This window comes from Neodiprion lecontei, chromosome 3 (genome assembly GCF_021901455.1).
Source record: "Neodiprion lecontei isolate iyNeoLeco1 chromosome 3, iyNeoLeco1.1, whole genome shotgun sequence".
NCBI lineage: Eukaryota > Metazoa > Arthropoda > Insecta > Hymenoptera > Diprionidae > Neodiprion > Neodiprion lecontei.
This window is the reverse complement of record NC_060262.1, coordinates 26,000,501-26,014,989: the sequence shown is the minus strand read 5'-3', so window position 1 is coordinate 26,014,989 and position 14,489 is coordinate 26,000,501. Positions and strand designations below refer to the sequence as shown.

The window sequence follows — 14,489 nt, the reverse complement described above, 5'->3', positions numbered from 1 at the left end:
TCTTTACATTTGCGTTGAATAAAAATAGATTGGAGTGGTTTTGTTCAGAATTCTACGTATAACGAGACTGTCATGCCCTTATTTATGTTTCAGATACGCGGCTTGGATAATTCGATATATATACGACAGCGTCGAAATCGACTACGCTTACGCCCCTTCTCTCCCCCTCCCTTAAGGGAAAAACGTAACATGCAGAAAGGTAGCACAGGGCATCGAATGTTGACACGTACTTGCTTGAGAAATAGATATGAGCGCAGAATTTAGATTAAGGGCAAGCGCCTAAGGGGCTTACAGCCAGAAATTACCGCATCTTGTGTCTCATGCAGATGTCAACTTTGAGATAAAGATCAAGGCACGACTATTGTCGAGGGTCAAACGTGACGCACAACCCACTTGGCGAGTTCCGTAGACACAAATTCTACTATACAAAGATAGATCTCTCGTATTCAGGGTATGCATCTACCTACAAGGGCCAATATTTTCATTCCCAATTCACCTTGCATAAATTTAGATTGAGTGACGGTCTAATTGGAGAAAAAAAATTTTTTTACCCGTACTCCACATGTCAACCTTAACATATATATATATAATTTATTATTTTTCAATGACAAACCTATTTCACAAACTTCACGGCTCTGCTTTTGGCATTTAAGATGCAGGATATTGTCGCTATGTAACATGCACACTACGCGAAATTTATGGGAACTCTTATAGCAGAAGTAAAAAATTCGATTTCGAAGACTTATTTACCTCAGACGACGTGTAATGAAATTACGAACGAAATGAGACACGACTACTGGCGATCTGACGAATGAGCGTTCATTTTTTTCAAAAATGTAATAACAACGTTACGAGTACTCGATTACTCTTCTTCACAATCGCAGTCTTGTTTGCAAATTTAGAAGCTGAACTGGTTATCAATTCGTAAGTTTAAATGTATGAGTGAATTATTAATTAGTTTTTTTTTAAATTTCAACGAAGGTAACGCATAATGCAGCCTACCCTGAACTTCGTAACAACAAAATTCTATGATACTAAAACCATCGACTAAACTTTACATCCGTCTTTTGTACGCCCCAAATTTGAAATTCGTTCCCAATATTCCGCACTGCCCTTAACAGTATAACTGATGATGATTGCTCCAGTTTCAACAGCCTGCGGAGATTCCGAATGCGGTCGTAAAAGACATGCAATTAACCTGCAGCCCTCGTATCTCGTACTCGAATCACCGAATTCCTGTTCCAGTTTTGGATCACTGCAACAGAATAGAAACATTTTAAAACATTGTTCCCTCTCTCTCTTTCTCTCTCTCCCAGTTTACCGTCAATCATTACACGATACTCTCGGTATCTAGAAAGCAATTTATTTTTACGCGTACTCTTGCGAAATTCGTGTCGAACGGTACTTGCGAAATCTGACAAGCTTTAGTCCGGTATATGACGCGTACATGCCAGGCAAAGGTTACCCTGCACGGCTTGTTTCAACGGTTTCGGATCGCCCACTGATAATCAGCGACGCATACATGTTGCATTAGCTTAATTATGCACACTAACCTGCGCGTACCGCAACCCACGTCCTACCTGTATCCGTGCAGAATCCAACCAGCCGCAGCCACATTTGTAGCATAATGATTTAACCCCTGCAAGCGAGTGATTTCATATGTCTCTAATCGCATTTAAATACTTCGTTTTTAATCGGTTCGCGTTATTTTACTGCTTAAAAGTTTGCAGGTCAATGTGATTAACATTCAGTCTTCCTTTCTCTGTCTCGTGATTCGCAGTGCCGATTTTCAAATTCATTTTCAAGTGGTCCGATTATTCGATCTCCCGTCAAACAATGATTTAGCGACCAAGCGTGTCACTTACGGGTCATCGTTTTACAGTGTGAAAAAAAAAGAAACACGCACCGTGCATCATGCACATAGGTACCGACAAAGCAATACATGGATAGCTTATAAAAAATTTCCTCACGACCGCGTATTACGTACATCTTTTACCGACTGTCTGGGCTAGTAATCGAGACATTAATCCTCCGACTGTGTCGCCAGATATCATAACGGCCGTTTCCAATCGTCAAGGTATCGGCATTATTCGTTCTGTCATCTGTATGTGCATATGTTAAATGTTTATCGCTTTTATGACATAACATGTGACGAGCGAAGAATGAACGTGTCGTGTAATCAGGCTAAGCAGCGTGCTGAAGAAAAACTAACGGATACATATGTACCTAATGCTTAATAAACACGGCGCGGTGATTCCTCTGAGAAGATTTTCAACTTTGCACATTATAATATACCGATCTCGGCATTAAGTCACGTGCATGCAATCTGCGTACGCAGTGTTCACTGGCCAGAAAGTCTCACCTTCTGTCAAGCTCTCTACTACGTGTGACATATTCGTAGATTACTCACCATATGCCTTCACACATGTCGGCTATCACTTGTCAGGCGATTCAGCCTCGCATGTGCTCGTTGTTTACGTGTGAATGCATACGTATTTCTTGGAGAAACTCCATTCTTTGCTGCTGCAAAGTTTTTACATACTCGTACACTGATCGTGAAGCATTTGTCATGTCGCAGAAATCCATTAGTATGTCAGAAGAAAAGTATTTTATCGGAATTTGTTGGTAAACAATGTTGCCAGTACAGCAGAATGCAGGTCTGGAAGTCGGTTAAAAATTTAACTGAAGAATTCATCATCGTGCACAATCTTCATACGCATGCGTTCATATTTCACTTATGCAGTTATAACAAGCGATCGAGTTAATATAAAGTATACGTTACATAGTTCGAAAACTTTGAAACTCACACGTGATCATCCGTTCATGAGTATTGTAGTATATTACAACTTCGGTTAACCAGGCTTGCGTGGAAATATTTTGTTGCTGCTTTTACTTTTGACAATTTATATTACCGTCAATAGACCGACTAAGGGCGTGGAATCTGAACAATACTCGAAGGCGAATTTCATCCAGTCTGAAAATAAGAATGTTGTATTTCTTGTCAGGGATATAATGACGATGCGATGGTTATAAATTGAACTATATTATTTATACGATACTGGCGTAGTTACTTGTAAAAACGATTAAGAAATGGTTTCCAAATGCATAGATGCATAGATTTTCATCCACGAAGAACGTTTTCATTATAGCGACTGACTTCAGTACTACTCCTATACGATATATTGCTCACAGACTTGGGACATCTATGAAGCTTTTTATAGGAAGTTACAGCTATGTTTCAGATGTAACTGTGACATATTGAAACCAAGTGAAATATTGCCGATAAATTCCACCACCACATGGCGCCTTTCGGGCTTCAGAGTTATTTTTTACTAGACTATTATTTACGGGGTATCTACTTCAAATTCCTTTGGAGCTTAGTTCGTTTTACCGTGATTTCAAATACTATTCGTAAAAGAAATGGTTCGGTTACGCAACGTACACGTGTGTCCGTAGGTATTTGCGATACGTAAAACTATCCAAGGCAACCGTTAATCGAGATGACGAAATTTCTTGTTTGGTTATTCGAAAGGCTACACGAGACCTCTTTCTGTACAGGGTGGCCGAAATGACCGGGGTCTGTGACCGTTCTCACGGAGGGCAATTTTTTTTTCCTGCCCTTGGTACATAAATAAGATATCAAATAATATGCAGTATCTGTATACAGCGATCTATGACGCTAATATTATATGAAGGGTTCAGTGCCAGAGTAGCACAACCCATATGATCGATGAGGTTCCTTTTAAATGGGTTAGGATGGTTGAAGCCAGCCTTATCGATAATGTGGGTTAGACTACTCTGTCACTGAACCGTTCATATGATAATCAAATCCATCAAGGTACGTTTACACCGTGCGATTTTTTCAGCAAGAATTGCGAATAAAAGTGCATTTTGCGTCACGTTTGTTTGGCTTCGAACATCTTGTGTGAATCAAATTTGTAAAGCAAAATTATGCGTCGCATCCTGCGAAAAAATCGGCCGGCAAATCGCAAAGTTGAAACGTGGTTGAAATTATCTCGAGTAACACTCGTGCATGCTGTTCACGATACCTTCGGCCATAATTTAAACCGCGGATACATGACATTGAATTTAATCCAAATGCTGTAGCGCTGCGCTGGAACGGAACGCCTTCTTCGAAGAATACTGCAGAGAAAATTTATGCAGCCTAACGTATTATCAAACAACGTATACGATGTACACGTGTGACTGAAGTCTTCTTTTTTCCGAATACCTGATATATTAAACATGTTACAAATGTTACAAAACATCGGGTATATTTGTATCGATCAACGTAAGAATTTATAATTTTACGACGTGGCATAAGTCTTGGTTGGATGTCAGTCCGTCAATTAAATGTCTGTTTATAGCAGGTTGTTGTCAAAAAAAAAAAAAAAAGAAAACGACAACTCAGCAGCTCATTTCTGTGTCGTTCCTTTCTCCAGCCCCTCAGTCATGTAATTTCTGTCCACAAGGAATTCCGAGTCCGACAAAAATTACGAAAATACGTATATTAACTCTTTCGAGGCCTTCACCTTATACATATACAGAGAGTCTCGATTTTGAAAAATTGGATCAGATACGGCATGTGTAGATGAAACCCAAAGAGGCTAATAATTCTCCACAAGTTAAGACCAGTCATTATTTTTTTCAAACACAGACGTGTATTTATTTCGTTGATACCATGCAGACACAGATTGTTGTAAATTCTGAATAGTAAAATATCTGCAGAATGTTCCAAGCTGATACATATATCCCGTCATTTCATTTCTTCTTCTCGTATCCTTCGTGGAAGGATTCCTAAGTTAGTATTTCACTAAACTCGTGTGTATATAAATTATAAATCTTTCATCTCAATACCTCACGAAAGTGGTAAGCGATGAAACCTCCTTTCGAGCAAGAACTGTAACGTTTCTATGCATCCACTTTGTGTCGAGGTACGAGTTATAAGCACTGTATCATCATAGCTGCGAAGGCTCCTCTCAAATCTACCACTATAATACGCCTCCGTCTAAATACAATCAAACTAAAACACTACATGTGATTACAGCATATCGACACTTACTTGCAAAGTGACCAGATAACCAAACTCCAAAGCAAAGAAATCCAAAAATAAAACGAAAATAAAAAACGAATAGAAACTAATTCATCAAGTGTTACAAACTGTTCGGTAGCTCTTCGGCCATTGATCGCTGTAAAATTGAACGGTTTCAACTCCGGATCGTTATGGTAGCGATGCTAATCGGCAACTGTTTACTGTAAACGCTACCAAAATGGTACTTAGTTAGCCGGCCAGTTTGCGTTTATGACAAATATTTGCCCTGAAACGCCCTCTGAAGTACCAAACCGGCGGCTGTAACGTACAGGAGGAAACGAAACTCTTCGTCAAGACCATTTCTTTGCGGGCTGTCTGCTCGCGATGAGACGACAGCTAGCCGGTCCACCGGCGACGAAGAGTCTGCTTGCACGTCGGGGACTGGAAAGGAACCGATCTCGGCGTCGTCGGTGGAACCAGGACCGGCTCGGATCGAGACGTGAGATGAACGGGAGAGTGAGAGCGTGAGAGAGTCGGGGATCGAAATCCGGAGAGAGCGGACGGCCAAACCAGCATCCGATGTCGGTGTGCGGAACGACATAGGCGGGTCGTTGCGCACCGCGTTTTGCACCTGATCTTTATGGGCAGTCGCAGGTACCTTATTGCAGAACTGGGTCATTGTCGAAAGCAAGGCCTTCCGTTTGCTTTACCCCGGCTAATAGGTATACGGAAATAAGAAACGACCACCCACCCAGCGTATATATTTCGATCAATTAGCATCTCGCTAATAACTCCCACGTGACTGACTAACTGCCCCTTGTTTTTCAGACTATTTTACGCCGCTCGATATCGCGTTTCGAACCTGAAATGCACGCGGCACCGATTATCGCATGCCTCGGAAATCGCCGTTTGGTTAAACCTCGCGAATAACGCGTCGTTGTTTCAAAATCGCCCGTAATTCAATGGTGCATCAATTTAACTGCCATCGACCCGCTGTGTTTATCACAGACATTAATTATACCAGTTATTGAAACTCATTTGTTCCGCCACTTGCATGTAATGTGTCCGAAGTTTTTACGGTTCGGCAAAATTTGAATGCAAAACCCGCGATTATTTAATATTTATACAGACCTTACAACATCGTTCGTTTATTGCCTAAAAATAAATCGGGCGTCTTTGTCACCTAGCAGAATATGATTAATCGTTCAATGAATTCCAGTATATCGCAAATCTCAGATTATTGTCGTAGATTAATTCTTGAATGATCTGACGAAACACTTTTGCTTAAAACTGTAATTCGCTTCTGCGTTTGACTTGAACAAAGGTCAAGAGAGTAATTTTTTATCGGTTAAAGAGCTGGATGCTGCAGTTGGTTACTTGTCGTTAATTGAAACATAAACTTCATAAAATCGAGTAAAGGTTCAATGGTTAAATAAAATTAACTAATTGTTATTGACTTCGAGAACACAGAATTAGAATTTAACAAGATGAACTCGAGTGAAGAGATAGGATTAGTGCAATAGAAGAAATTCACGTGCATGTTTTCGACTTTTGAAAGTGACGTTCTGAATATTACTATTGTAAACTTCGAAAAATATGAATTCTTTCACACACCGTATGTAACACGTGGGGGAAATAAATATTCAAGCCAGGTAGCCGAATGCCTAGTCAAGTATGCGACGATCCACTAACCAAACCAAGTCTAAATTAGTATGGTTATTTTCCTAACGACTGTGACGACGCGGACAATTCTCCTAGAAAGTGTTCTTCGGTGACTCATAGATTTGCATGACAAGTCCATGTCTCTGTAACTAAATGCGCAGCTCAAAACTGCGACAATGTCGAAATTATTCCAAATTCCGTAAAACTTTTAAGAATTTCAATAATTGACTGTGAAATTGGCCGCTACACGTTTCCCATTCCGTCGTCATACTCCGATCAAAAATACGTACTATTTTTTTTACAATCTTAATTACACTACTGATATCGTCGATGAAATTTTTCCGATATCGTGATTGAGCAGTTGCAAACGCTTTTCGCCGCTATCATCCGAGGGACGCAGAAGAAACTGACCCAGAGTTACATAAACGGTCATTTTATAGTTACGTAAGACGAAACGACGGGACTTCTTAACATGCGGATCGGATTTTTCTCGTTTCGTCACGAAGCGGGATTTCGTATAGAACACAGCCCAGGGACTTTCAGGGCGTGGTGAAAGGTGCGTTACGATTTAGGCCCCGTCGGACATGTGTGCAAGCCTGAACTGAGCTGATGGATAATCTCTCGTTGGAATTATCCTCGGACGAACAATCTGGAGAATCCACAAATTTTGCGACCACGTGTATCGTGAAGCAGTAAAGTCCTACTGTTTATGGCCTTAAACGTTTCATAACGAAATAGTCTGGCACGCGTGCTTTAGTGCGTGGTCGATTGGCCATGCGGTTGCAAACTTTCAAGTAATGATACGTATTTATTCAGGTGTTTCAGAAAAAAATCATTCACGATTTTCCACCGTGGCATCACTCAAAAAGTTAGTTTGGGTTAAAAGAAATATTCCGTGAAAAGATGAACGATCTACGTTATATGGAAGATCGCGCACATTTGATTGTTCGCTTTTTTTTTATTTGTAAAAAAACACGTTGTAGCACTTGAATTATTATTTACTTCGTGACGTTTGTATTCAGTCCAAATATCACGATCCATAACCCAACAATATATCAACAGGGAATCTTATTATTCTAAATTAAAAGTTCATATTAAATTATAACTATTTTATGAGATTGAATTAACAATGGCAAAAGTCGTTGGATCCACTTCTCAAACATCAACTGGAAACTTAATATTACAATCACGTCATTCAATTAATGCTCAACGTGAGCAAATTCATTTTCTAATTATTATGATTTTATAGCGGTTGAAATACTTCACAAAAGAAACCCACACTGTTTTGTGATAAGTCTGGATTTTCGTTATTAATCTCGAAAAAAGTGGATTTTTACATGATTCCAACTGTAACCTTGAATAACTTTTGAAAGAGTTGAGCTGTCAAAAAATTATAACAGACCTTTGTTGTAGAGCGTTGAATTCCTTACAAAAATATGTATCGGACATTCATGTAGATTGCCTCATTACTGAGTAACAAAATTCAGAATACAACTAAAACTATTTTCTCGTATTATTCGAATGGAAAATGGAAAATGGCGTCCGGGAACCACCAAATGTCAACATTAAGGGTTCAAATTTTCATAGGCGTCCTGTTGCCTCTCCCTAGAACTATTAAACGTGTGACTAAAAACAAATAGTCGTTTCTGGACCAGTCCAACATAGACATGTTACAAGCCGATTGATATTGCGCAAAATTTTTTCACCTTTGACGATGATCCGACGGTTGTTAATGCTGCCGCATTTCAATAAGACAGCTGCGACCGTATCGTAAGCTGTCATCTCGGGAGTGATACACGTATAATAGCTGCTCACACATCATTGTGTATACCGAACGGAAATTTACACTTGATCAATCGTACAGTGTCATTAAAAATTTAGCAAACGGATATTTCAGAGCGAATATTATATCTCCATGTGCATGTTACAGCCGGAAAGAAAAAAAACGGGGGCACGACCCCTAGATGGACATATTTAAACAAACGCAAACATGTTTGTTTCTCCTAGATTAACATTCTACACGTATGTAGTCATCCGTTTCCAAGCGTACCGTTACTTTGCTGTATAATGATTGCGAAATTTTTTTATCATCATTATTGCCTTTTTTTTAATATGCACATAAACCTATGGCATAAATTGTTTTCGCACCGGTTTTTAAGCTCCGATGATGTCATCGTTCCACCTTCGTAATAAGACAAACACTACCTAGCCTACTTCGAATTTTGCGACCGCACCTGAGGCCATTCATCTCTCCAACACATAGATTGCCACAGGTCCTTACGTATGCAGTAATAACAAGTCGCCTCAGTTTTGATTCTGTTAAAAATTGGCAGATGATTATGCCGCATTGTCTATGGATAATAGAGCCAATCGCAGGAAATCTACACGCTATTGAAATTAGTTTCAACAAATCGCTGTCTTCCTTCGAGCGTGCACAGACGCAAATTTAAAGTGAGGCAATTTTCTATTCCAAGCACTGTGCCGTGTCGTTCGTAGATCATATAAGCGAAAACTGTAGAGTGTCACGTGAAGATCGAATGATGTTTTATTATGTGGACATCGAAGAATCGACGTATAGCATCTTGTGCGAGCTCACCTGCCTAGATACGCACGCCTGCAGCTATGGATCAATATGGAAAGCAATTATCTTAATTATCTTCGAGGTCTCTATCTGGTTGGCTACACAAGCTGCTTATGTACTACATATCTGTAGTGTCGAAGTAAGGAATGATCCGACCTGCAGACGAATAACTGTGCCTCGCATGCCGCAAACTTACATACAGCCCATTATACGCTCCGCTTCTAATACACGTGACGTTTCTGATTCCGCTTGTTTATTCGCACGCACACTTGCATGATCGTGGCGGAAAGTATCCTTGTATGGGGAGACATTTTTGTTCTCTAAAGAGCGTAAAAAATATAAATTACAACCTACCGAATCGAAGTCTACTTTCGAACAGAGATATAGACGAATCGAAGAAAAGTATAACTCTGGCGACGTGGACCCTTTTGGTCCACATTTTTTCACCTATATGCTAATTACTATATGCGTAAGTGCAAACAAAATCCGTGATGAAAAATTAAGGGACTTTAATCACTCGTCGCTGTGACTTTTCGAATTTCTTCCTTTTTCCGACCAAACGTACGAAGTAGGATTCCGGTATTTGGTACCTCGCTTTTGCTTTCTCACTTAAGATAAAAACACTAACAAAACACACGAACAACGCATGTCGTAGATATTTATACCAAGTTCACAGTATTCCTAGACATTGTCGAGAATAGTTTCTGGTCGTGACATTTCTAGCGAGTAGCTACCATTGACATGGTGAACACTCAGGGCTGTACTAATTGACTGCGGCATGGTCATGCACCACGCCCAGACGTCAGATCTCTTCTCATCAGGAGTCGTTTCCATATTAGGCCACTTTCCTCGGCAATCAGACGTGAGTTCGTTCCAATACCTGGACAGTCGTAATTGAAGTCTCCGTTTATTCAAGCCGTTTATTTTGATAGAAAAGTGCCCCAGCAGAGAGTCTAGACCTGTCATTCTTCTTCTCGTTGTTAGATAGAATTGACCCCGTAACGTTACTTTAGCGGGAAATTCCGGGATTTAGTTTTTTTTATTCGATTAACAATTTTTGAGCTTAATTATACAGTTCTGTGCAGGATTCGTATGACAAATTTCAAGGATTATGAGATTCGAAATCGAGAAAGGTACAAAGTTCGCGGTACCAACTTCACGCGACTACTCGGAAATTAATTTTTACCAAAAGTAAGTTTCCCAACTCTCCAGTCTTATGTCACACCCGGGTGTTGTTCTTCAATCTTCGTGTAAATAATTTTCACTAATTACGATTCTCGCTTATTGTACATATCCGTAACCGGATTATAGACTCAGATTGAAACTACGACAATTGAAGTTTTAGAATCACATTTTTTCCGACAGGTAGCTTTTCTATATTACTGGAACGAGACGTTGACGTATGGAGTTTCACAACCTTTCGATTCTCGATGCCGAGTAAACTCTTTTTTCTTGAAACTACGAGTCTCGGTTTATCCAAACTTTTCACGGAATCTTATACCTACATTGCGTAAGCTGCGGAATTCAAGTGGGAAATAGAAAGTTTTTTTTTTCATAACGTAAGTATATTTTGTTATGGTGGGTTAGTAATTTACAGAAGTACCATTAAGCTAAGATTAGGATCTTAGAAATTACAACTACATAATATTAAAACTCAAGTCCCCTCTTACATTTTTGTACATGTTACAAACTTATAAGGAAATACTAGCTCGCAACAAGAAACAGGATGGCTATCTATATTTCCTCTAACAAGGTAAACCTAGTAAAGTCAATATTAATTGATATTTAGTTATATTTCACAGAAACCGGCATTCTATGAATTCTCTAAAACTCTAATGAAATTCCCGACAAAATTATGAATAACTCACATTCGACACCTAACAAGAACTCGAAAAATACGATGCTTCCTTTAGCATTCTTAAGAGTAATTCAACCGCAGTCATGGAGACGATATTGACTGACTCGTAAAATATCTCATCTTTGACCTCGTCCATACGGATCTGCAGTTTCGTATTTCATACGCGTACTGTCCATCATAGCACCGGTTCTTACCTCATTCATAAAGTTATCTAGAGGCTGAAGATCGAAGAGATCTCCGAAGCAACACCGATAACGGCGATACCTATCGCCTGTAATAATGCACAGTCATTCCCGCCGTCAGAAATCAATCATCTCAACCGGAGGAGTAGGTATAACAGTCTTCGCAACCAGACGTATGTATACGATTAACCTTGCTTTTTTGGAAATTCCGTGTTATACGTCCGCGATGTTGGATGGGTATATTATACTTCGAGTCCCTACATTACTGAAAGCTAATTCGCGGGGCGACGATCAACGTCAGGATCGGAGTCGATATAACAACAACAGCATCGGTCGAAGAGACGAAAGCGAGTAGGTATAAGGTATAGATGTAGCCAGCTCACCTGCGCCAGGTAGCGAAGCAAATCACGCAGGTTTACTTCTCTCTTCGAGGACGTCCAGTTTCGCGTTTCAACGAGGAGCGCAGCCTCCGATTACGATACCATGATTAACCTGCGCGTCACTGTTCACCTTATCGAACTGGGATTATACTCGGTCACCCTTCTCCGTTTCCGTTCATCAAAAGGGCGTGAATATTCCGGAAAATTAAGAGTGGCGTACGTACCGCGTGTGCAAGGAGACACGCGCGTCATGTAGGTACAGGTGTATTGTAAATATGAGACTTTTTTGCACCTTATCGGCGTTTCTCATGCCTGCAGAGTCGGCCTGTGGTTTTTCACGTCGCCTGCACCATATTATTGCAGTGGCACCTGTTCCACTATATAAATCATTTTTTCTATAACTCGAGACCTTCGGCTCGCCACAGTCACCTCGTGGTAAACTCTGATGCAGACCGACTTGTTACAGTTTAGAATTATTATACGCTGTGACGGGATCTAGAAAGTTGGATATTAAATTTCACTAGGTTACATCTCGATTACGCCTTCGTATACAATTAAAACCAACCGCTCCGCACGTATTATGCACCGTGTACTCGATATTATACTCATCGCGATACTTATACACCCTATATGTGCAGCTTTTACAAGGCTGAAGATAAGATAAACGGTGAGCTCATGCCAGAATTAACAGCAAATCAACAGGATATTAACAAAATGACATTATGTTGATTTGAGACTACTCAAGGTCGCGAACCGGCCGTTTCATGGAATTTCTAATTCTTCTCACAGATTGGAATTCCTGTTTTCATACATTTGCACATATTATACTTACAGGTAGAAATATTGACCCAACCGGAGAAATATCTATTCGCAGGTAACTGCAAAGACAAATGTTTCATTTGTACACGAAACTTTTATTATTCTCAACGAACTTTTTATCACTTTGAACGATAATTTTTTCATCACTTAAATCGATACACTTCTTAGATTCAAGCGATTTCATCATGGCGCATTTTTTTTTAACTCAATCTCGATATTCCATTTCTCATTCACCCTCGATCTTCAACAAATGAACACAATTGTTTTACGAAAATATGATAGTTTCCCCGTCAACGGTCAGATTACCATTTGCCATGCCATAGACTTATATCGCCGTTGTGCAGTCTAGACGTAACGAACAACGAACACGGTCGTTACCGTCCTGTGGGTGGTGAACGTTACCATAATTAAAAATTACTGGGGCGTGAGGTACGAAAAAACCGATAAATTAAAACTACTGTTCGCGGTCTCATTGGCCAACTTTCGTACGATGACTGAATATTTCAAGATCACGTTCTGATCTATACCTAGGCATATACATATATTACATATATACTTATAATTATAGACAAACTATCGCGATCAGGTTTGTTATACAAACTGCTCGGTTACTTCTAGACAATGACTTGGCCTGATTACTATTTGATTAATTAATCCTCACGATCGAACCACCTTCGATTGGTGGTAAAAAACCGATGTTTGTACTCGTGTTTCACCCAGCAAAAAGCGCGACGCTCGATTACCGACGTTGTCTTATATACATACCTACACGTTTCAAACTCTACGAATAAAATTAAACTGGCTTTGATTCGAACGATTCCGAGGTCTGCAGTCCGAAACCGATTCTTTCCTGCGCGGGAAGTTGCCAATTCAGTCGGTTGTGCGGAACTCTTTGATGTCGACGTAAAGTATACATGTACGTACGTAACCTACGTCGAGAACACCACGATTCGCTCCGATCGTACGAGCCTTAATAAAAAGCATAAAAAGAAGGAGCAATTTCCTCGGTTTCATTGCCATTGCCGGCGCGCATCACTGCCTGCCCAACATTATTTATAAGATTCGAAAATTATTATGCCGCCTCTCTCCGTTGCGTATTGTATAATATCGTGAGTAGATTTGTACGATATTTCGCGATCGCTCTTGCAACAGTTTTTTTTTCATAATTTTTTTCAAGCTTTGTCGCATTTTTTTGCAAATTTTTTCACCAACAAACGCGCCCTCGTCTCGTTATCCGGATCGAAGGAAGGTCGAGGTGAGCCATAAAATGTATTAATTTCCGGGCGTGTCCGAGCGGCGAGGTGCAGCGATCATTGTCGAGCGACACGGGAGTGCCAGGTGTGCTCGACGTTTCATCCCCAAGGGTAAAACCCGCCCTCGGCGAAAAGGCTCGATCTGCAAAACGTGGCATTTCCTATTCCCTCCGACCGTCTCGAGAACTGCCCGGCGTATAAATTTTGAACTTGTCGCATAATTATCATCGGCTAATACACATTATTTGCCAAACTTAAAATTAGACCATTTCCTCGATCTATGCATGCAACACCGCGTCCAGAATGAGGAAGTAGGTAGATAAGCTGATCGAGGACCGGATGCAGGGGGTGATCGCCAAGGTGGAAGGCCTCGGTCGTCCTCGATGAGGTGAATGGTGCACCTACACGGCTGAAAGTATTTTGCCATCGTGTATCGACGTGTCGATTCCAGAGCCGTGCGTGTGTGCTCTCGCAGGTTTTGCTCGCGGGGATCGGAGTGTCTGCATTGCGAGAGACAGAGAGAGGAAGGGGGAGACGGGATCGCGATGGAAAAAGATAGCACGAGGGACGGAGAGAGAGAAAGAAAGAGAGATAGAGAGAGAGAGAGAGGGAGAGAGAAAGAGGGCGGGAGGGAGGTCCGCGGCAAGATGGCGACGGGAAAGTAAACTGCCCGCTAGTGACTGAGTGACCCACACACAGAGTCAACGTCACATACCGTTCTC

At 40.6% G+C, this 14,489-nt stretch overlaps 1 long non-coding RNA gene across 1 annotated transcript; it reads right to left on the bottom strand.

Annotated features, from left to right (window-relative positions):
• On the bottom strand, positions 1-2,971 carry LOC124293517. The gene is made up of 3 exons (XR_006903369.1): positions 2,808-2,971; positions 2,411-2,659; positions 1-1,255 (listed from the first exon to the last, which is right to left on the bottom strand). It is a non-coding gene; the product is annotated as an uncharacterized LOC124293517 (long non-coding RNA).
• Positions 2,972-14,489: the final 11,518 nt, after the last annotated feature.